Below are 23,393 nucleotides of genomic sequence, written 5' to 3'. Positions count from 1 at the left end.
AAGAGGTGACGAGGGCATGAGTGACCATGCGTAAGGAGTCCCGATCCAGAAAGGGACGCAACTGGCGAATCAGGCGAACCTGATGAAAAATCCTCCTGGTCACGGCCAGGAGTGCTCTTCTAAAGACAGCCGTGAATCCAGGAAGACGCCCAAGTTGTGCGCCCTCTCCGTGGGGGCCAATGATTAGCCCCCAATAGTCAGTGATGGCACCAACTGACTATAGCGGGACGTCGGAAACCACAGCCACTCGGTCTTGGATGGGTTGAGCCTGAGCCTATTCCTCCCCATCCAGATCCGCACAGCGTCTAGGCACCGGGACATCACTTCAAGGGCATCGTTGGGGTGGTCTTGGGTGGAGATGTACAGCTGGGTGTCATCAGCGTACTGATGAGACTTCACCCCAAAACCACGGATGATCTTGCCCAGCAGCTTCACATAAATGTTGAACAGGAGGGGCGAGAGGACCGACCCTTGCGGCCTCGGGGTCGACCTCTTCCCCCCTGTCAACACAGACTGCGACCGGTCAGAGAGAAAGGAGGAGAACCACTGCAACACAGTGCCTCCCACCCCTAACTCTTCCAACCGGTGCAGCATGATACCATGGTCGATGGTATCAAAAGCCGCTGAGAGATCTAACAGGACCAGGACAGAGGAGCACCCCCTGTTCCGAGCCCTCCAGAGATCATCTACCAACACGACCAATGCCGTTTCCGTGCTGTGCCCAGGCCTGAAGCCGGACTGGAATGGATCCAGATACGTCATTTCATCCAGGTGCTGGGGGAGCTGTTGCACAATCACACTCTCAACAACCTTCGCCACAAAGCAAAGGTTGGAGACAGGATGATAATTTACCAACATTGCCGGGTCCAGGGAAGGCTTCTTGAGGAGAGGCCTCACCACCGCCTCTTTCAAGGTGGCGGGAAAGTCACCCTCACCCAATGAAGCATTTATAATCCCCTGGAGCCAGCCTCGTGTCACTTCCCGGGAAGCCGGCACTAACCAGGAAGGACATGGGTCCAATAAACAAGTGGTCGCGTTCAGTCTACCCAGAATCCTGTCCACATCCTCGGGGTCACAGGATCAAACTCATCCCAGATAACATTCTCAAGACCTGCCCCAGTCCCTCCCCCTGAGACTACCCAGTCGGAGTCCAGATCTTCCCGAATCTGAGTGATTTTGTCATACAGATACTGAACAAAATCCTCGGCTCTACCCTCCAAGGTGTCCTCCTGCGCTTCCTGGTGGAGCAGGGAGCAGGTCACCCTAAAGAGGGCGGCCGGGCAGTTATCTGATGATGCAATAAGAGCAGCAAAATAACTACATTTCGCTGCTTTTATCACCACTAGGTAATTTCTAATATGGGATCTTACTAGTGTCCAGTCAGATTCAGAAAGACTGGCCCTCCAACTACTCTCTAGGTGTCTTTTCCGGCGCGTCAACTCCCTCAGCTCCTCGGTGAACCAAGGAGCCAATTGAGATCAGCGCCGGGTCATAGGCCGCAAAGGCACGACCCGATCCAGAGCTCCAGCGGCCGCCCTATCCCAGGCGGCCACTAGGTCTCCAGTCGAGGCATGTTCCAGAGCCTCAGGAAATGGCCCAAGCTCTATCTGGAACCTGTCAGGTTCCATCAGGCGCCTGGGGCGGAACCATCTTACCGGCTCCACCTCCCTGCGGCGGGGTGCAGCGGTTCGAAAGTCGAGATGAAGGAGAGAGTGATCTGACCATGACAAGGGCTCGGTGACTATATCCCCTATCTCAAGATCACTCAACCACTGTCCAGAGACAAAAACCAGATCCAGCATGTTTCCCCCCTTGTGGGTAAGGCCATGAATTAACTGGGTCAGGTCCATAGCTGTCATGGAAGCCATAAACTCCCGAGCCACCTCAGACGTCTCACCCACGGACGGCAGGTTGAAATCCCCCATGAACATAAGCCTGGGGGTGTCAACCGCCACCACGGCGATGATGTTGAGTAGCTCGGGCAGGTCGCCAGGTACATGATCAGCAAACCCATCTGAACCCCGTGACCCCATTTTACAAGGAGGGATTCACAGCCAGCCGTCTGAGGAACAGTGGCCTCCCTCGGTCTCAGACCTTCTTTAATGATAACCGCTACCCCCCCCGCCCCTCCCCTGTGACCTCGGCTGATGGAATGCTTGGAAACCTGGCGGGCACATTTCAACGAGGGGGACCCCCCCTCCTGGCCCAACCAGGTTTCCGTAACACCTGCCAGGTCCGCACCCCCCTCCTGAACAAGATCACAAATGAGGGGTGCTTTATTTATTTAGTTAGGTACTAGTAAGGATGAGAAGAACTACAGTCCTAGTAATTATTTTGACACTGTTGTAGGAATTAGTTGTTTAGCAGAGTGATGACATTCGGGAAAAAAGCTGTCCTTGTATCTTGTGGTTCTGGTGTGCAGGATGTGAGGGTCTGTAGATAATCCCACAACCCTATTTTTGACTCGTGCAGTATACAGGCTGGTGACATAACCAGGTTTTGAGAGACTTCCTGAATACTAACAGAGATGGAGCTAACAAAACTTTGGGGGTGGGGAAGCTAAAATGGTGGTTGTATAATTAATGCCCTCTCTGATTCTGAGATGTGCTTTATTTCCCATAGAATCCAAATCAATATACTTCACAAAATGTTTTGCTATTTGTACCATATTTTTGATAAAATTGTTTAGGCAAGTTCACTTGGAGAGAGATACATATATAAAGAGAAATGTCTTATGCATTTTCTTATGATCGTTGGTTATGTCCCAAGTCCATTCCCTTTTATCCATAATTATTAGTTTGACCTTTAGCATGGATCCAATTAGTGGTCTATATGTTAAATCTGTCTGCAGGTCATTAATCTGTTGATTTCTCTTTCATTCTCCCAACCTTCTCCCAAATAAAAATCCATCAAAATATTTTTTTTCCCTTTCCGTCAGTTTTCTTTTCTGGAAAACTCTTGTCCTTTGCTTATTTCTGACTTAAAATAAGACAGAGGATAAATATGGATTGACACTCTTGAGCCTAATCATCTGAAACTTGAAATTTTGTCTTCTAGCAGACAATAGAGCCAATTTGGTTTAGAGGCACCAAAGTAGAAAGCTGGAGACCATGAGTTCAAGTTCTGCCTTAGCTATGAAAACTGGGTGGGTGATCTTGGCCAGTCACTCTTTCTCAGCCAAACTCACCTCCCCTTGTTGTGGGGAAAATTGAAGGAAGGTGCATTAGATATGTTTGTCATCTTGAGTTATTTGTAAAAATAATAAAGGTGGGCTACAAATAATGACATTTATTTATTTATTTATTTATTTATTTATTTATTTATTTATTTATTTGATTTATTCGATTTATTTGATTTATTCGATTTATATGCCGCCCTTCTCCGGAGACTCAGGGCGGCTTACAATGCGTTAAGCAATATAGCCTTCATACTTTTGTATATACCTGCTTTTGTATATACCTGCTTAGTAGGGCTTTTGGCCCCCCCTAAGCGGTGTTCTTTTTTATACAGTCAGCTTATTGCCCCCACAATCCGGGTCCTCATTTTACCTACCTCGGAAGGATGGAAGGCTGAGTCAACCTTGAGCCTGGTGAGATTCGAACTTGCAGTAATTTCAGGCAGCTGGCAGCTAAGTGCTATTTAACAGCGCTTTAGTCCACTGCTCCACCAGGCTCCTTAAATGAAATGAAATATATGTACCTCATAGTTGAACTGTGGAGTCGTTGATGCTCTCTGATCTTGGTTGCTTTCTGAGTTCTCTGACATTTTGTTACCTGACCAGGTAACATTAGCAGTGCAAGTGAATGTGGGGTTTGTTCCCACTTCTCCCTACCAAGGAAAAAACATATTCCTACTAAAACTGGCAGGGCAAATTATTGTATATAAACAGGAAATGAATACCACACTTACTCCCATGGATGATGTTATTTAGTTGGCTGAAGAAATATCTGTAAGCAAGTCAGCAATCTCAGAGAGCCCCAAGGTAGGTGTGTTTGTGTCTCTCTCTCTCTCTCTCTCTCTCTCTCTCTCTCTCTCTCTCTCTCTCTCTCTCTCAATCACTTGGAATCACTTATGATCACTTTGTTACAGTTGTTATCTGTTACCTGGATTTTTGAATTTCTTAAAAAAGAGAATAATTAAAAACATTTACAAAAATAAGCCAAATTTATTAATAACTTCTAAACATAATTAAACATTGAGTGAAAACATTTTTATCTTGTTTGTTTTTATCTTGTTTGTTTTTAATCCAAGTTAATTTTGGAAATTGTATGCAACTCAGGCTTGGTTTGAATGGTGTATCAATGCTAGTACTAGTCTTGTGGTCATTTCTCTCTACCATTTATTTTATTGTCCCAGCTAGCAAGGCATTCTTTTAGAGGTTTTTTAAATTATAGCTCAGAGGTATTCAAGCTTTTTCAAGATACAGAGTTTGCAGAATACAGAATAAAAATAAAATCACAAAACAGATAAAAAAGCAATAGTGGGAGAAATTGACTTTGTTTCTCTCATCTACAGTTACATGGAACACTATTTAATTAGTCCTGTCCTAAATTTAATTTAATTTAATTATCCAAACAAGATAATTAAAATTTTACTCTAAAATGGTGTAATACATTAGTGACATGTGAAACAAAACTTAAATTTAATCTTAAATTACTGGGTTGTATCATCTTGATTAAAATTAGTGTAAGCCATTTTAAGAGTGGGTATGGATTAAAAATAGGCAACATTATACTTTTTTAAAAACATTTTCTTGAGGGCCCTACAATTGTTATATTGAATCGATCTTTATCGCAACTAACAATCCAAATCACAAAGATCTCAGCATTCCCCATGAGTGTTATTTAGGCCTACATATGTGTATGATTAGCTAATCTAGTTAGGCTTCATTGTCGGTAAAAAACATTAAATGTGGCTACCTGCCACCAAGGTGTTTCTTAGAAGTCATGTAGTAGCTAAAACAATTTTGGTTATCTTGTGTTGAACCAAATGCTCATGAATCTCTATTTCAGATCTCTACGAAAAGACCTGCATCAGAATCCATTTTAATTCCTGGGTAGGCCCAATTAAATGTTTGAATGTATTCTCTTATTCTGTGTTATGTTGTCACTGATGACAGCAGGAGATTGGTGCACATAGTTAAATTCACTGGCATTTAAAAAGAGCACAATTGTCTTTGTCAAAGCAAAGAGGGGCGTTGAGGATCAAAACCAAGGTGCGGGTGTCACTCAGTTATTACCTTATAGAAAGATTTTTGGAGATTAATTTAGTAAATATCACTACAAAGAAAGCAAGAAAGTGCACAAACTATAGCTTCATAATACAGTAGTGTCAATTTTAGAATACTAGTTCTCACAGGAAGATTAAGCCATCTGTCTGCCCCTTTTTCACTGCATCATTTGCATTAACCTTTTGACACTTTTCTTCTCCAAATTGCTCATACATCTTTAATGATTTTTTTGTTGTTGAAAGTACTTATTTATTGTATTTATTGCCACTGCAACTGCATCTTTTTATAATCAATTGCAGAACAGACACTGATAATATAGGGCTATACTTTTAGGATGTTTTAATGTGTACTTGTAATTGTATACAATGTAGTTGTAAGGAATAAGATTTTCATCATTTCTGGGTTTTCTATATGCTCTTGCTCAATATGAAAATAGAAGGAGGGGAAGGGGAGAATCAGAAAAGGCTCAGAATCATTGAACTATTAAGGATTAAATAAAATTAGCAATTTTGCTATATATCAGAAAAAAATAGTTTCTAAGGATGTGATCTTGATGACAATGAGGTAGAATTGTGTAGGATCTACTTATTTTCAGGATAGCTCTACTACTGATGATGCCATGATAGATGTAATCAGTAGAGGTTTGGATGGCTGGTCTATCAGTCACTGAAATCTAATATACACATCTCTCCTCTCAGTACAGTCATGTTTTATGTAAACCATGAAATTAGAAAGGTTTTTTTTTTTAAAATTGTAATGGTTCTATGCTTTGTAGAACCTCATCCCAGAGAAACAAACCAAGATGAAGACTTCGTTGAAGCCAAAGGCTGATTCAGATTCTTCAATTCTATATCATGGAAATCAAGATTTAGTCTGATTCAGTAAAATCCAATGTAAACCTCTACTAAGACAAAAAACAAAAATACTGTCTAGTACTGCAGTTGCCACAATTTAATACTATTTTGTAATGCAAAATCTGGCTTTATTTCAATGATAGTTAATATATTGCTGCCCATCTTATGGAAAGTAATAGTTACAGTAGCAGCAGGCGATATAAAAATATGGTTGCCATGAAATACCCCAATTAAGGAACCATCAAGTCAAACAAGCTACTAATAAACAACAGCATAATCAAGGAACCACCAAATATATATATAGCTTTACAGATTATTTCCAAATTGTGTCAATCTGGACAGGTTATTCTTGGTCAATATAAACACAGGGCAGGAAGAATTTAAAGGTACAGTTTGGAATTAATGTCTCTAGGCTGTCCAATTAAATGAACACTTTAAATTAAATTTAGTGAGCACCAAATCATAGCAGTCAAAATATAAATTAGAAATTAGTAAGATTTTTTGTGTAATTGACAAAGTCAGTTTACAGTTGATTAGTATATTTGTAAGTATTGCTAGCTGGCTTAGTTGTATTAAATACACTCTTTATTAACTATCTGGGTTAAATAATCTACAGGTGATTCACAAACTCATATTATACCTTGAGAACTGTCCAGGTTATATCACTGAATTTCATGATAATTCTGTATCATTTTTGGTATTTCATAAAAAATAATCTAAGAATCAAAACTATGATGTGTGTGTCTATATTTTTCTTGACTGTACACCGCCTTGAGTCCTACGGGAGAAAGGCGGTATAGAAATATAATAAATAAATAAATAAATAAAACTGCAAAAACAGTTAAGCCTGCACTGAATAATTTTGATTCTATCAGGTTTTTACTATCATGGAGCCAGATATACTTTATAATTGTAAGCATTGGTTGCCTTTTCCATGATTTTTAAATTATGCATTGGAAAAGGAGAAAAAGGTTTGCCAAGTGAAAAATAGGATAATTGGATATCCTATCTTTCTCAATAGTTCTCTCAATAGTAAAACTTATGAAAATTCTTGAATATGGCCTTCACTCTCAATTGTTTATACTAGTTTTGTGTAACTAGTTATGATTTACGTGATGAAAATATCTGAGATCATAAATTAAAGCAAAAATATTGGAAAAAGCAGTGAAGCAACATCAGATTAAGACAGTAAATCTTCTTAAAGACATAGTATTTTGGAAGTGGGCATATTTGACATTTCCCCTTTCCTAAGGGCCCTTACTGACAACTGACCAAGAAATTTATTTGGCAGATTTCTATTTATAGCATGATGACAATAGTCACGATACATTCAAAACAGACTGTAATTCAGACACCCCATGTTTAAAACAGGTCGCTCTTAATATCTAAAAAAAAAAAAAAAGGTAAAGTGCTGGCATGAAGACTCTTATTTTAATTAGCCAGTTTATTATCAGTGCAGATGTTTGGGGACTTCAAAACTCGCATTGTAATTAATGATAATCCTGTAATTAATGAAAAAAATGGGCCTGAGTCTCACATTGAAATTTTTTTTAACAGAACTTGGAAAAGCAATTCTCACTTGATAATAGCAATTCATATTGTGCAAAGAAGAGTGTTGAAAATGGGAAGGGAAGCAGTTTGGCATCCATTAGTATACCCTCTGTCCAGTTATGCTTAATAGCTGGTGTTTTTGCAACTGCAAATATGTGTTCCTATATCTTATATATATATATCCTATATATAGGAATATGTGTTCCTATATCTTCAATTCAATTCAATTCAATTCAAACAATTCAAATCTTTATTGTCAGTGCACAACATATGTACAATGAGATTGTTGAACTCCCTCAGTGCACCCCCCCCAATACAGTGAAGATAGAAAATCCCTAATCCAATAAATCATACTAACAAAACACCCAGTCCTATTGCACCAGTGTGAACATGTTACACATTGTGCCGGCTCTGCAGTCCATCATACTACATAGTTATGAAGATATTTCTCATTCAGGAGTCTGACAGCCATGGATAAAAACTGTTCTTCAGCCTGTTTGTGCGGCTGGCTATACTTCTATATCTCCTTCCCAATGGTAGGACGGTAAAGAAGTGATGACCAGGGTGAGAGTCTTACTATCTTACTATGACAGCCTTCTTTTCCCATTTTTTGTATATAATTATTATTAAAACTTTTAAACAAGATAAACACTAACACATAGTAATATAAAATAATGAAAGAAAAAAGAAATAAAAAAGCAAAAAGGGCAAGAAAAGAAAACAGGTGAAGGAAAATAGATTTTTTTTATTTTCTATTTTTCTTTTTCTATCTGATTTTCTATCAACTTTTTTTCTTTTCTTGCATTTTTTGTTTTAAAGATAAAGATATAAAGTAGCGGCTTCCAATAGTCTTCACAGAAGTTATAACTACAAATATATTTTAATCTCTCTCTCTAAATTTACATCATATTGCTTTTTGTATAATTAATCCTGTTTAATGATCAAAATCATAGATCACAAAATCATTGTTTTCATTTTTATGTAAAAAGTCCACAAGAGGCTTCCTTATTTATTTATTTATTTATTTAATCAAATTTCTATACCGCCCTACTCCCGAAGGACTCAGGGCGGTGAACAGCCAAGATAAAATACAGATAATACAAATATTAAAAAAAATCCCTTAAAATTATTAAATATTTCGGCCGAAACACAGATTAAAACACCCAATTTGTAAAAATCACGAATTAAAAAATTTAAAAATTTAAAAGATGGGAGTTAGGCCAGGCCAGCTTGCTGAAATAGAAAAGTTTTGAGAGCACGGCGAAACGTGCGCAGGTCTGGGATCTTCCGTATCTCTGGGGGGAGCTCGTTCCAGATGGTAGGTGCCCCAACAGAGAAGGCTCTCCCCCTGGGGGCCGCCAGTCGACACTGTTTGGCCGACGGCACCCTGAGGAGCCCCTCTCTATGGGAGCGTACTGGTCGGTGAGAGGCTATTGGTAGCAGAAGGCGGTCTCGTAAATATCCCGGTCCGATGCCATGGAGCGCTCTAAAGGTGGTAACCAAAACCACCGGGAGCCAGTGCAGCTCGTGCAGGAGGGGGGTCACATGGGAGCGCCACGTCGCGGCCGCATTCTGGACCAGCTGGAGCCTCCGGGTGCTCCTCAAGGGGAGCCCCATGTAGAGAGCATTGCAGTAGTCCAAGCGGGAAGTAACGAGAGCATGAGTGACCGTATTTAACGAGTCCCGATCCAGAAAGGGACGCAACTGGCGAATCAGGCGGACCTGATAAAAAGTCCCCCTGGCCACGGCCGTCATGTGCTCTTCTAAAGACAGCCGTGAGTCCAGGAGGACACCCAAGTTGCGAACCCTCTCCGTGGGGGCCAGTGACTCGCCCCCAATAGTCAGTGATGGCACCAACTGACTATATCGGGATGTCGGAAACCACAGCCACTCGGTCTTGGATGGGTTGAGCCTGAGCCTGTTCCTCCCCATCCAGATCCGTACGGCCTCCAGGCACTGGGACATCACTTCAAGGGCATCGTTGGGGTGATCTGGGGTGGAGATGTACAGCTGAGTATCATCAGCGTACTGGTGGTACTTCACCCCAAAACCACGGATGATCTCACCCAGCGGCTTCACATAAATGTTGAACAATAGAGGCAATAATTGTAGATAATGTCTTTTCTTTAATCAAATAAGTCAATTTATATATAGCAAAACTATAAACTTCACCAACCATTCTCCACATAGATAGTGTACACCAGGGGTAGTCAACCTTTTTATACCTACCGCCCACTTTTGTATCTCTGTTAGTAGTAAAATTTTCTAAGCGCCCACCGGTTCCACAGTAATGGTGATTTACAAAGTACGGAAGTAACTTTACTTTATAAAATTTATAAAGCAGAGTTACAGCAAGTTAAACCATATAATAATAATTACTTACCAAATACTTTATGTCGGACTTTCGCTAAATTTGGCAGAATAAATCTTTATAAAACAACTTACTGTAGTTAAATCTATCTTTTTATTTATACTTTGCATACATAGAAGCATGAAGTCTGATGAAATTACATTTAATTAATTAAATTATTAATGAGATCCCTGAGGCTGAGGCTGCGAAACTAAATACTAGATATCTGGCTCAATTTTTGTAAGGAACAAACGAAGGTCTCCTCTTTCGGAAATATTCAGGCAGTTTCTTTCTTTGGTCATAATATGATTAATAGCACTAAAGCCTGATTCCACAAGATATGAGATAGGGAAAGGTATCAATAAATTGAATATCATTTTCCACATATTTGGATATAAGACAGGCATTTTTTTATTTTGCCATAAGTTTTTCATATCCACCACTATCGAATTTATGTTTACTTTCTTCATCATATCTAATTTCTAACAGTTCTTCTTGGCAAGTTGTATCAGCCTCTTCAATATTTGCAGTAAAAGGATTTTTCATTCAGTCATACACCTTCAATTTCAAAATATCTTCAGATCGTTTTTCCATGTCCAATTTAAGTTCGTTGAGGTGGCTACTGAATCTGTCAATATCCTCTGGAGTTACATCATCTTTTATAGATGATAATTCAGGAAACTGATGAAATTCTTTCTTCAATAGATTATAAAAAAGTATAATCTTCAAGTTTCTCAATAAATAATGACACAATACTTTGACAACCTATAAGAGTTTTATTAGCTCCTTGAAGTTGCAAATTGACATCATTAAATCTCTTGAAAATATCTGCCAAATAAATGGCATCATTCTTTACTGTTTTTAACTGTTGACACAGATTGGTCTCATTATTACTTTCAAAAAATTGTATGATACTATCATATAATGCTACAAAATGAGCCAAAGATGTACCCTTTGACAGCCACCGAACTTCTGTGTGCGAAAGTAACATAATAAAATCTTCATTATTGTCCTGGCAAAGCTGTCGAAACATTCTATCATTTTTTTGCATTGGATTTGATCTTGTTTATGGCTCGAATTATTATAGTTAATGATGAATGGAGACTTGTACTTAGATGTTTTCCTACAAGATGTTGTCTGTACACTACACAATGAATACATAAAACATTTGGCACGTCTTCCTTCAAATAAGCAACAAATCCACGATAACTACCTACCATTGATGGTGCTCCATCATTAGCGCATGCAACAATATTATTCAAAGGAATATTATTTTTTGTAAAGTATGATTTCACAGTATTAAATATAGATAATCCTCTTGTATCTGTAATGAGATTTATTGTGAATAGCATTTCTTGTAATGTATTGTTTTCATCAAAATAACATACCTATGCCATCAATAAAGCATTATTATCTGCAATGGTACACTCGTCCAATTGCATGGAAAATGAAGAGTTTTGGAGAATACTTGTAAGTTTTTTTTCAACATTAACTGCCAATTCTTCAATTAGTCGCTTTACTGTGCTATCACTTAGGGGCAATGTTTTTAAAATTTCAGGTATATCCTGATGCATTGCTGTTGACATAAATTCTTTTATAGAGGGTATTATTACAGTTTCTCCAATATTATAGCTTTTACCACTTTTTGCAATTAATTGTGAAATTCAATAAGCGGCAATTAATCCATCTTCATTTGCAGCATGTTGTTTCTTAAATGATGCAATGATTGTTGAACGATTTTGAAATTTTTTATATATTTCCTGAAAATATTCAATAGGCTTGTCCTTATCATTTGGATGCTTTGTAGAAAGATGTTCTCGCAATCGACTTGGCTTCATTGCCTCATTGGATAATGTTTTATGACACAATAAACACATTGGATGTTGATTCTATGAAAACCATCTTCAGATACTCTGGCAAATAGCCATGAGCGTATTTCTTTTTTTGAGACATGGGCTCACAATATTTCACAATATTTTGTTTGAAGCTGTAGGCACATGCTCACTCTCACAAATCTAACTGCGTACTGACCAGTGTGACCGCAAACAAAAGAGCCTGTGCCATGTATCATCGTCTGCGCATGCCTCTCGCGCATCATGGATTGGGTTTTGGGGGGGTCGCCGGCTACCAGCTCTGCTTGTCTGTTACAGCTGGGTGGTGTGGGGGGGAGATGCGCGAGCATCTGGGATGAGGCTCTTTTGTTTGAGGTCACACTATAGCGCCATTTAGTTTCACTTATGTAACGTGAACTAAATTATGCACAGGCGATACAAATAGTATATTTTCAGAAATTTAAATTGTCACGGGGAATTTTGTGAAAACCTAATGAAAATGTTTTTAAATAATGCTATGAAATTTTTTTAAAAAGTCAATTAAATTAAAAAAAAGGAAAGTGCTTCAGTATCGGACAAAACCCCTTCCGCCCACCATGAAAGCTGGAACGCCCACTAGTGGGCGGTAGGGACCAGGTTGACTACCACTGGTGTACACTATCTGTCCATCTCTGTGTATGTATTAATCTCACCACAGTCATTATATTGAAATAATCTAATTATTGTTTCATTCCTAAAAGAAAAAAATATGGCTTCAAATGAATATTGATTTTAAAATCCTCTGCTTCTAATTATGTATTTGAATCCTATTTTTGTTTTACATGCATGATAAAATGTCCTTTCATATTGTTCATATTTCCAACATACACTTGAAGTGCTTTTATACATTCTAGATAATTTCTCTGGCATCATGTACTAATGACATATCATTTTATAAAAATTATTTTTGAGATCATAACACAAGGTAAATTTCAATACTTTTAACCACATACTTTCCATATATCCATCTGCATATTATAACCAAAATTCTTAGCACACATAACCATACATTATTTAATACTCTCTGAGGGAAATAGGTGGTTCCAAAATGTGAAAATGAATAAAAAACCAAAAAAAACCCCTCCTTTTAAACAAATTTTAACTGTGTATTTTAGGAATTACATGTTCATCATCAATACACTATTTTATCTCATTCTGACTTACTTTGTTCCATACCATGTCTTTTTAACAATTTTAAATCTTTCAGATAAGTGTAAATGGGAAAGCTATTGACAACTATATCCTTCATTGTTCCCCTGATTTGATTTTAACTCCTTCTGATAATTTTCAGTAGGCCCAAGTATGTCAACCATTTATCTTTCATTTCTCTTATATAATATACTTCTTGAGCTAGGATCCTTAAAGGTGTTTTGGGTTTATAAACCCAACCTGGGTTCATATTCTCAATATGGCACATGTAGTAAAATGATTAAAGTCTTAGCATTAATTTCATAAATGCCATAATACCATAAATATCCATGCCATCAGATCATGATCTTCTAAATGTAAGTTTCTTGTTTCTCAGCAACATCCACATCCACATCCAACATCCAGACCATCATCCAAAGAATAAGTAACAAAATACAATTTGTGGTAAAGCAAATCCCCCCTTTTTGAGATATATAATAAACCCATTTAATAAAATTATCTCCAAGATTCATATATTCCAGAACTCTAAACAGCAACAAAAAAAAACCTCACTTCAAGTTGACAAAATCTTTCGCAGAATCTACTAACATCAGTGCAATTTGTTGGTCATTATGTTGCTCCAGGATATTCAAAACATTTCTAATATTATCTCATAGTTGTCTTTTAGGTAAAAACCCACATTGATCTTCAGGAATAAGATCCTGTAAAATTATTTTCAACCTTTTAGCCAAAATTGTGGTAAACAGTTTGTAATGATTGTTCAATTTTCTTAGCGATATTTTGGTGTTCCATCTCTTTCCTAAGTTATTTCTTTGACTAACATTTCTCTTCTACCACTCAGGTCTAGAGTGTTGAGTATGATTCTTCAATAATGTTTTTTTTTAACTTTAAGGGAAAAATAATGAGAAACTTTAGGAAAGCTGCAGAAGCAAAATGCTTACTTATTAAGCCACAACTAATTAATTGTTGCATTATAAGAAACTCAGTTTAGTTTAAGTTTCAGAATTATAATTTATTTAACACTGCCATTTAAGAAAAAAAAGGCTGTAAGATTTAGGATAAGGCAGGGATATTGTCCCCTGAAAGTTTTAATTGTCATCTGTGAAATGGCAGCACGAGGGGTTTTTTTTTGGGGGGGGGAAGACATAAACATAAAATGAAAATAAAATAAAAATCACATTAACACGTCTATTGCAAACTTTCATGTCCAAACCAAAGAAAAAAATGGAAAATGCAGTTTAATGTATCTGTGTGATGCAATTCCATCTACTCTGCATCTTAGAAACATACATACTAATTTGTATACCATTCAAAAATATTATGGTTAAATAAGTGCCCCCAAATATATTAATATTTATTCCCAAACATTCTTAAATATTTAATAGACATTCTTAGCACCACTTCTATGGTGTGCCATTTGCCCCATTTCTCCAATATGTTACAATAAATGTGAGAATAAATGGATCTTTCTTAGTAGCCACATACTTAAAGGAATAATTAAAATTGTAAGAGTAAGCTCAAATTTTGTCATTAATGTTGAATAGTGCCCATGTTTTACCAGAGTCCTCTATTTTACCATAAACTACCTTTAAGAAAAATTAAAATTAAAATTACGTCCCCAAACTGGACCATAATATATCTTTTAATAATCCTAACAGAGAGAAAGCTGGAAACAAAACAAAACATATCACTGTTGATTTCGGAAAAGACAGGCACAGCCATATACCTCTGTGTATAAACGATTCAGCTGTGGAGTGATTATTAGCTTCAAGTTTCTGGGTGTGCAGTTGATGAGCAAGTTAGCTTGGTTGCTCCACAGGGAGACACAGGTGAAGCGGGCACAGCAGCGGCTGCATTGTATGAGAAAAGCACACTATCCTTCCCTGTCCTTACCACTTTCTATAGAGGGACTATTGAAAGCATCCTGTCATATTGTGTCTTGGTTGGAAGTATTACTGTTTTGGACAGGAAAGCTGTGGAGAGAGTGATAAGAACAGTAAAAAAGATTATTGAATGTGTATTTCCTTCTATCGAGGAAATAGCATATACTATGCTATTGACTCAAGCATCACTTGAACAGGATTTGCAGTATTGTCAGGGAAACTTAACATCCTCTCTTTGCCTGGTTTTCTTTGTTACCTTTGGTAACACACACACGCACACATTTTATACTTTTAATGTGTGCCAGTGTGTTCACAGAAAAAAATGACAAGGTTATCTTAAGTGAGAATTTATGTGGGTCAATTAATATTTGTCGGCTTTGGAATAGGAAATGAGTTAGAGGAATATGAGGTTAGAGTTTCAAAATTGTTCCGAGGGCTTTGCTAGGGAAAAAGTAGTGGAATATGTGGGAGAAAACACTACAGATAAAATGGGAGAAAATTAGAAGTATGTAAAGTGTCTTTTTTTTCAGTGAAAGGAAAATACCAAAGGTCGTCTTCTTGCTTTGTCACAAATACTTGAAAGGTCCCACTGAGTACATACAATTCAGTAATCAAATGACATTAGGATAATTGGATGGGTCCTCAAATATTAATTGTTTCAAAAATGTTAAGATTTGTTTGAATATAAAAAGCAAATTTTCAGGTAAATGGCTTTGAAAACATGACTTAGATTTCATTTCCACTGGGCAAGGTGAAATCTAAAAAGAATTCACAAAGAAGAAATGCAAAAACAAATCAATCTTAGATTATTTTTGAAGTTGTAAATCTATCCATGCTGATCCCCAAATCTTGCAACACAAAAGTAGTCCTTGAATTTGAAACAAATGATTAAGTAACCTTGGATATAGAACAAAAAGATTAGCAAGGAAGGCTGAAAGGAGTACAGGTAGTCCAAATAGTCCAAAATTTATGTTTATTATTTATTTATTAGTCATATTTCTATGCCGCCCACTCTCCGAGGACTCTGGCGGCTTACACCAAAGACAGTATACTAAATAGCATATTTCCCCCATACCCTCTGGAATGAGCTGCCCCTGGAGATACGGCGGATCCCGGATCTACACACCTTTCGCCGTGCCCTAAAGACGTTTTTATTCCAACAAGCCGGGCTGGCCTAACTTTTTAAAATTGTTTTAATTTTTAAACTGTTTAATTATGGGTTTTAATACAGGGGTGCTTTTAATTGTGGGCCAAATTAATTTAATCGGATTTTAATACTGTTTTTAAATTTTGTGTTTCTTGTGTTATATCTGTTGGCTGTTCACCGCCCTGAGTCCTTCGGGAGAAGGGCGGTATATAAATATAAACAATAAATTAAATAAATAAATAAATAACAATCTGGGTCCTCATTTTACCCACCTCGGAAAGATGGAAGGCTGAGTCAACTTTGAGCTGGTGAGATTTGATCCGCTGATCTGCTGAACTAGCAGTCAGCTGAAGTAGCTGCAGTACTGCACTCTAACCACTGTGCCACCTTGTTGCTAAGTGACACATTTGTTAAGTGACATATTCCCCCATTTTATGACCTTTGTTGCCACAGTTGTTAAGTTAGTAACATGGTTGTTAAGTGAATCTGGCTTCCCCATTGACTTTGTCAGAAGCTCGCAAAACTTGATCACATGACTCCAGGACACTGCAACCATCCTAAACAAGAACAAGTTGCCAAGCATCTGAATTTTGATGACGTGACCAAGAGGATGCTGGATGGTTGTAAGTGTGAAAAATGGTCACAAGTCACTTTTTTCAGGGTCGTTGTAACTTTGGTCACTAAATGAACTGTTGTAAGTTGAAGACTACTTGTATTTAAATATTTTGTTTGCAATTTGTTTATTAAAACTATGTCCTGCTGCAATTTAACAATTCTCTTGCTAGTTTTAAGTGAGTATGGTAGAAGCCAGTAGTTGGTTTCAATTTTGTTCGCTACCGATTTGCTCATGGCCACGTACATGTGCGTGACGCTTCTGTGCATGCACAGAGACATCCGGGCGGGTGGGCGGAGCCTTCTGCTGCCACTGCTACCAGTTTGCCTGATCTCAGGCGAACCGGTAGCAACCCACCACTGGTAGAAGCCAAGTATTTGGATCTTAGTAAATATGCAGAATAAAAAGCTTTGTGAAAGTGTTCAGATGATCAACTATTTATCAGATCTTCTTTGCAATATTTCAGGGTTGGCCCACATCTGTGGTGTAATTGATATAAAGTCACTTTTTTCAGTGATGTTGTAACTTTGAACAGTCACTAAAGGAACTGTTGTAAATCCAGGGCTACCTGTACCAGATTTATGCTGTTTTCTTTTTCCACTGAGCTTTTGTCTTTTATACTGTAAAGCTGATAAAAACTATTCCTTGACCATCTCCAATGAAGAAATGATCCCCTTCCACATTTTTGATAATTTCTCCAACATTTAGAAAGATAATTTTGCTATATATGTGTCACACTAACAGAAGTAAAATGCCAACAATGTATAATCTTCCAGTGCAGTTCTTACATTGAAGCTGAAGTGAATACTGTTGTTTTCCATAATTTCTGCCAATTGTTTTCTGTATGGGATTACAGTATCAGTATCCCAAGTTTCCTTTAAACCACCTAAACCTAAAATACTTTCTTTTATTCTGCAGCTCAATGCAGCATTCTTATCTGATCTTCATTTTGTAGTTGACCCTGCTTTCTACAGTTCCAAGTACAAGTCATAGATTGCTTCCTTCATAGCAATAGCACTATAGCACTTAGACTTACTGTTTCATAATGCTTTACAGCTGTCCCGAAGTGGTTTACAGAGTCAGCATATTGTCCCCAACAATCTGGGTCCTCATTTTACCAACCTTGGAAGGATGGAAGGCTGAACCAACCTTGAGCTGATCAGGATCGAACTCCTGGCAGTGAGCAATAAATTAGCTTGCAATACTACATTCTAACCACTATGCCACCAGCGCTCATACCCTGTTAGAGAGTTGGGCCAACAACATATGCATGTCAGTCAAAGTAGAAACAATTAATTTGAAAGGAATCTCAACTTTTATTAAATCTAATTCTGGATATGTTTTTGGTCAGCAGTTTGAATTTTTTCTCCACTTCAATGTAGCTACACCGATATCTTGGCAAATATTCTCTTACCTCCTCCAGTTCATGAGATTTTTCTCATAATTTTATCTTTTACATTTGGATTTAGAAATCTAACCATAATGTGTCTAGGTTTCCATATGTTTCTAGGAGGGCATGTTCAGTATCTTTATGTGTTAAGTCAAATCAATGTTCCACTAATTTTAGAAATGAAATAAGTAGTCTGATTCCTTGCTCCAGTTTTCTCTGACAGACACTCTTTGATCCATAACTTATTTCTCCTGCTATGATCCTATAAATCTGCCAATTCAACTTTTATTTCAGAAATATTCTTTTGAGCCTTGTCTATTGCTTAGATATTTGTAGCCGTATCATAAGCTTTGCTGGCAGCCTGGGCTATATCTGCTGTTTCTCATAGCATTTTCTTAAGGTTTTTGAATTGCTCAGACATGGTTGTCAAAACTTTAGTTACTCCCACAGCAATGGGATAAATTGTCTTCATTTGTTTTAAAGTTGTATTAATTGTTTAATTACTTTTATATTAGATGTCTTATCTGTGTCTGCGCACAATGCTTTCTTCTCCTACTGCCTCTTCTTCATTACTGGAAACAGGTACATACCAAATAAACTTCGATCCCTTTCCCTTTTTGTAGTTTCCTTCCTTAACATCCTGCTTAAATTATTTCAATATTTGGTAAGATAGTTAATAAGGTAAATTGGCTATATTAGATAAATACTTAGCAGAGAGCGCACTATCCTCTGCCTATGGTTAGCCTCATCCCCTATTATTACATAACAATGTATAAGTTGCTGGAGATCACCAACTGAGGTGCAAATAGTCAGAAACAAAGCAGGATGAAACATCTCCACCCTTCTCTGAATTTATACTCTGGAACATAGATGTACACAAAAATTTTGACTGGCAAATCATAATTTGTGTTTATGGCCTATGTTAAAGTCTAATCTAACTTGGGTGTTTAAGACATTTCTGAAAAGCATGCAGTTCTGAATATGGAATAAAGTGCCTTCAAAGCCAAGAATTACTGCCAAGACGTGGTGTAAAAATGGATATTACATCCAGCAACCAACTTTCAATTTCAAAACAGCCCATAATTCAAACACAGTTTATTCAGTTTAGGAATATTTTGGCCAGTATTCCATAAACATGACCAGAGTGAAGCTTTTACTCAAGCATTTCTATCTAAACTGGATCTTTAATCTAAAGATTAGTTTGTAAACCAACAAAGTATTTCTTTGGTCCCATCAACTAGGAGGTCTCTGCAGTGAATTGATGAGCTCAGGCTAGAGTGTATTGACCTAGAATATTAAGAAACAAAGGTTTAAAAAAGGGCTTGTCATTGTTTTGTTTTCCTCAAAAATATTTATCATATAGAACTATTTAAAACATTTCCCTCTGTCCCCCCCCCCCAAGAGTTTAAAGCAGCTTAAGGGCACATAAAATCAGAGTTGAAGGGGATATATAGGCCATTAAGTCTGAGCTCCTGCTTAGTGCAGTTATAATTTGAAACATCCCTGGCTATCTAGCATCTGCTTGAACGTATCCAGTGAACAGCCCCCACCAGTACATCTTTTAGTCAGTTAATTCCACTGTCACAATGATCTTGCTATTAGTATTTTTCGCTTAAATGTCAGTCAGAATCTGTCTTCCTTAAACTGTTAGTTCTTGCCATGCATTCTTCCATGAGAGAAAAATTGCCAAAAAATGTAATAAAAAGCTATAACTTAGTTATAAAAAAAGAAAGATAATGCAAGACCTATAAAATAATATAATATTTTACTACACCCAACTAATTAAACTGGAAAGGAAGGATGTCAAATTGTAAAAGCAAGTTGACCATCTCTTTCTAAATAGAAAATGTTAAACCATATAAAAGTCCAAATAAGCAAGTGGAATAATGGTTCTTTTTCCAAAGGAAGTTCCAAAATAGCATGGAAAGAGAAACATTTTTGCCATCAAACATTATTTTGAAACACTTTTCTAGATTATCTAATGTGCATTCAGATTAGTTTGGTCACGTGCCCTATTTTTAAAAAGACAGTCTTCTGCATAAAAAGCTGTTAGATATTTCCACCTGCTGTCTATGGTCTCCTAATTCTAGATAGTAAGTGGTACATAAAGCATCTGTATTGGAAATAGTTTGACTGGATGATGCAGATTAAGATTTTAATTTTCTGTGCTGGCTATCTATCTAATATTAATTAGTAGGCTGTAATCTTGGGCTATTTCATAGTTTGTAGAAAATAAATAGTAGTTTTTCAGGGCTGTTGCTAACTCTGCTCATGGTCAAATGGTCTATAGTCAGGTATGAATTGTCAGATATGGTCAGGTATGAATTGAGACAAGTAAACAATCAGGCAACAAATCCGGAAGACAAGCAAGAGACAAATTCCAGTGTGTAAGATGACGGCGAAGCAACATATAAGCAGGTGGGAGCTGATTTTTGAACAGCATTTTTTCGGCATTTTGCTGAGAAAAGGGAGGATAAGCCACACTGAGCAACAATTTAGGTACATCACACAGGACCTACAGTGTTTGCTCTCCTGTTAGCACTTCCATGCCTTTAGGCTAGCCTCGTAGTTCTTTTGAATTTTCATTAAATTCTGTGCCTAGGACTGAATAACTATGAAATGGTCAGTGGGTGTGGGTCCTGGGAAATTGTTGGTTTTCTAAAAGCCATAGTGGACCAATAGGTATTGGTCTTGATCTTAGACAGTGTGGCTTTCAATAATTGTGTGATCCAGTGGTGGGTTGCCCCTGGCTCATACCGGTTCTATAGAACTGGTAATAAAACCAGTGGGAGGCCCTGCCCACTGACCCTGACATCATAAAAACACTTCTGCGCATGTGCAGAAGAGCACACGCACAAGTGAAGTGAGCGAGCGCATGTGGCCCCGTTGCAACTCGGTAGTAAAGGTAAGTAGAACCCACCCCTGGTGTGATCTCTCTAGAGATAGAGGGGGCTAACACAGAACAGAATAGCCTTGATGCCGATTTATGGACAAGTAATTTCTACAGCTATTTTGGAGGAGATTTCTCCCACAGACTATTTATTTCAGGTATCTAACTAATGAACGCTATGAACATGCTACACAGCAAGTCATTCCCTGGGAGGATTAAGTTCCTTGGCTTCTAAGCTAACAGAGGGCTGATATAATAACATTCCAATATATGGAATATATATATATTTCGCCCCACGGTTGGGGTGAAAAGGACCTGGTGTGACTTTTTCCCAGGCCTTGGGTGGCCTCAAATTGTGGTTGTGCGGGGGTTGGGGACTTGAGACAATTGCCCCATTTCCGCCCCACTCTTCTCCCCTCCAGCGTTCCCTTTTAAGACAGGGCCCACTCGGACCAACGGTTAGCCTGTGGGACTCACTCTCGCTATGTTTTTTATTACCATCTGAACCCCCTGACTGTGGAGAGGGCTATTTCCAGCTGAAAATGGAGGTTGGTTCACAGCTGCATCCCGTTGGCTAAGGGGGCTAGACACCAGTTTGGCCACCGTGAGAGGGTGGCCTGGTGTCGGGGCCTCCTGAGGGCTGAACCGGGATGTGTTTACACATATGCACTTTACCAGCGGTGGGGACCTGACCATCGGACCAACCACTGTGAGAGGGCGGTTTTTGGACCTGATCCCTGGACGCTGTTTGTATGCACTGGTTCCATTGCTGCCATCTCACCACAAGAGGGGGCAGACCAGTTGACCTAATCACCGTGAGAGGGTGGTTGGATCGATTTTCCCCCTTGGATTGTGGTCGTCGTGGATTTGGACTGTGTCCTCTGTTGTGAGGGAACAGTGGACTTGGTCCTGTGAATATGTTTGAGATCCCCCATTTCTCTGTCTTCTCCCCTGTCCTTTTTAAGGACCCTCAGGATATGGTCATGTCTATCCGCTATGATCAAAATGTACTCAGCAGCGGAGCTTCTTGGTCTGCGAGACTCCCCCCTCTCGCAGGCTTGGCCCTCCACTCTATCGAGGGCCTACCTCGATGACGGGCTTTGGAACCCTGAGAGGTGGCATGCCGCAAAGAGGGGGTTGCGGGGTTTTTTAAAATTGTCTTTGTCTAATCTTTTAAGGGGTTTGGGGAGGGGGAGGGGGTGGGATTGGAACTAGGGTCGTGGGTTTGGGGGATAACCCACCAAGGGGAGGGGAGGGCCCGGCCATGATGCGCGGCGGGGCGGGTGGGGGATCTGGGGGCAATGGGGGGGGGTCGAGATTGTCCAGATTGTGTCTTTACCATCGGTACTGTGAGTGGGAGGGGTAGATATGGCGGGAGCAGGGGGCCATATCATGTTAAGGGAGCACGCACCCGCTGTCTCCAAGCGGTAGGGTGCTCCGGCCCCCAAGGCTCCACCCGTTCTCCAGGTTGCACAGACCCTCACGGCCTGGGCCTTCGTCTGATGTTGTTCAATGCCAGGTCCGTAGTAAATAAAGCCCCCCTCATCTGTGATCTTGTTCAGGAGGGGGGAGCGGACCTGGCGGGTATTACGGAGACCTGGTTGGGCCCGGAGGGAGGAGTCCCTCTGGTAGAACTGTGCCCACCAGGCTTCCACGCATTCCATCAGCTGAGGTCACAGGGGAGGGGCGGGGGAGTAGCGGTTATTATTAGAGAAGGCCTTAGGCTGAGGGAGACCACTGTTCCTCAGACGGCCGGTTGTGAGTCCCTCTTTGTGAAGTGGGGCCATGGGGTTCAGATGGGCTTGCTGATCACGTACCTGTCTCCCTGCCATGTGGCAGCAGCCCTGCCCGAGCTACTCAACGTTATCGCCGCGGTGGTGGTTGATACCCCCTGACTTATGGTCATGGGGGATTTCAACCTGCCGTCTGTGGGTGAGGCGTCTGAGGTGGCTCGGGAGTTCATGGCTTCCATGACGGCCATGGACCTGACCTAGCTAATTCATGACCCTATGCACACAGGGGGAAACACACTGGACTTGGTTTTTGTCTCTGGACAGTGGTTGAGTGATCTTGAGATAGGGGATATAGTCATCGAGCCCTTGTCATGGTCGGATCACTCTCTCCTTCGCCTTGACCTCCGAACCGCGGCACCCCGCTGCAGGGAGGCGGAACCGATAAGATGGTACCGCCCCAGGCGCCTGATGGAACCTGACAGGTTCCAGACGGAACTTGGGCCAATTCCTGAGGTTCTGGCTCACACCTCGACTGGAGACCTAGTGGCCGCCTGGGATAGGGCAGCCGCTGGAGCTCTGGATCGAGTCGTGCCTTTGCGGCCTCTGACCTGGCGCCGATCTCGCCTGGCTCCTTGGTTCACTGAGGAGCTGAGGGAGATGAAGCGCCGGAAAAGACGCCTAGAGAGTAGTTGGAGGGCTAGTCTTTCTGAATCGGACCGGACACTGGTAAGA

At 39.5% G+C, this 23,393-nt stretch overlaps 1 protein-coding gene across 1 annotated transcript in view; it reads left to right on the top strand.

The window, feature by feature from the left end:
• The window catches only part of GPM6A (glycoprotein M6A), a 216,947-nt gene that overhangs the window by 52,088 nt on the left and 141,466 nt on the right, over positions 1-23,393 (top strand). The gene's annotated exons all lie outside the window — the stretch shown is intronic.

Source organism: Pituophis catenifer, unplaced genomic scaffold (assembly GCF_029215685.1).
Source record: "Pituophis catenifer annectens isolate HBS135680 unplaced genomic scaffold, rPitCat1.0.hap2 SCAF_8, whole genome shotgun sequence".
NCBI lineage: Eukaryota > Metazoa > Chordata > Lepidosauria > Squamata > Colubridae > Pituophis > Pituophis catenifer.
The sequence above is the reverse complement of the archived record's forward strand: the minus strand, read 5'-3'. Positions and strand labels throughout refer to the sequence as shown.